The sequence below is a fragment of the Cupressus sempervirens genome, chromosome 4, assembly GCF_028749045.1.
Source record: "Cupressus sempervirens isolate cs-2001-9-10 chromosome 4, ASM2874904v1, whole genome shotgun sequence".
Taxonomy (NCBI): Eukaryota; Viridiplantae; Streptophyta; class Pinopsida; order Cupressales; family Cupressaceae; genus Cupressus; species Cupressus sempervirens.
Genome location: NC_143121.1, coordinates 400,719,107 through 400,721,264, shown reverse-complemented (window position 1 = coordinate 400,721,264; position 2,158 = coordinate 400,719,107).

Below are 2,158 nucleotides of genomic sequence, written 5' to 3'. Positions count from 1 at the left end.
TAAATAAAACTTGTCCTCATCGATAGCTAGATGTCTCCCCGAAGGCTCATACTCATAAAGTACTAGAATATAAGCTCAAAGGACCTATTTTAGATACTAATCTAAATCTTACTTTTTTGAGACATACAATCCTTTCCATGTCACCTATCCTAGCTTTTTCAGGGTCATATTCCTCTTAAGACTTATGTCCACCTATCAATTCCTACCCTTAAGGTCACTAACCATGACATTAACCATAAGCATGAGTGATTTTTGACATATTATTGTTGGAAATATAAGGGAGGCTAGATTATTGAGAGGGGAGGGGTGATTCAAGGACCAATAAAAAATTAACTCACTTCACGAATTAATCCTTCATATATTATTTTGATCTAATTGCATGCATGCAACAATGAAAGCAATAAAACATTCATAACACTTTGACACAAGATATGGTGACCTAGAAACCTTCGAATAAGAAAGTAAAACTAGGGTGTGGATGGTACCCATAAGCTTTAGTGCTATAGTTTGCCTATTAAGACTTATAATTGATCTCTTCTGATGATCTGCCCTATTAGGGGCAATAAGGACTATAAGTCCACCTTGTGAAAGGATTTACAAACATATAATGAAGTATGCACTCGATTAAGAGATTTAGAAAAAGAAAGTTAAGTCTACCTTGTTAAAGGATTTGACTGATGCAGTTGTTAGGATGAATAAGTGGCTGATCTCTAATCTACAACTTTGATTTGCTGGTTTAGATTCCTTGAATTGCAAAGATCACCTTGTTGTGATAGATAAATATTTGTTGTACGATATACTACTTGTAGCCTTCAATTCTCTCTCATCTACTTCTTAATACTTCTCATTCATATATTTTGGATGTGATACTATATATTACATATACATCAATCCAATTAACTACTTACTAGAGTCGGCTACAATACCAAATAAATCATAATTCACAAAGTCGGCCCAAATTCTATAACTTGGGTTCTAAAGAAAAACTTGGTGAAGTTCTAATACTTGACAAGCACTATCAAAGCTTGAAAAACTCTAGCACTTGGTTGAAGTTGAAGCTCGGTCCATACTAATCACTTCAAGTAGCAAGAACTCAGTCAACATTGTGTCACTCGGTGAACAATGAAAAACTCGATGGATACTGAATCACTTAGTTGACACTGCATAACTTGGCCAACAATAGATTCACATCATTAACATTGCAAGCTCGATAGAAATTGTAGAACTTGGTTAAAAATATAAAGCTCGGTTAACACTATGATCTTCTTCACTTCTACTGGATAGATCAATTGCCACTACTACACTTAGTTTACACTATACAACTTGGAAAATACTATAAACTACCCCAGTTGCTTGGTAGACACTCTAAAGCTCGACATGAACTACATTCTAGCTACTTAGCCAGGGAGCAACTGAAATAGTTGGTTAACACTACTATGTGAATGATAAGCTTGGTAGCAACTGTGGAGCTTAGTAACAATGTAATCAACTAACTAAGTGTTAAGTCACTAATAGACAAATTGACCTTAATTTTGAAAAATCTCCCCCTTTGGCATTAGTGGCAAAAACACTTATCATACCAATTATCTGAATATTGAAAATGATAAGTCAAAAACTTCCTTTATCAACATTCTGTGTCTTCAACTCAGTTTTGACTTCTTACTGCTATAGCTCGGTAAAATACTCTATTTATCTAATTTTTCAAAATTGCTTTTGTAAAGATATTTTCTACTTATCTATACATGTGTTTGCATATCATTATACTACTCCCCCATACATATATCTCTCCTATATACATACATCTGGAGTATAGTATTTTTCTCCCCCTTTATCAATAATATTCTATATAGATAATCTTCTTCCCTTTATAGATACACTTATTTCTCCCCCTTTTTGACATAAATGCCAAATGTTTATATTATCTACAAGTTAATACCAAAATGTGACAAGAAATTAGAATGTACCTTTAGAATTAGTACCATAGTCTTGTCCTAATTCTCTTGCAATACCTTACTTGCATGCGAGGCTATTTGTACCTTTGCTGATAGTTCCATCATGTAGTCATCTATGGAAAAGTTATTATCATGGAAAAGAGTCTTTGTATGTTCAATGTGCTTTTGTAGTGCATCCATGTTTTGGAAGAATCATGCCCTAAATT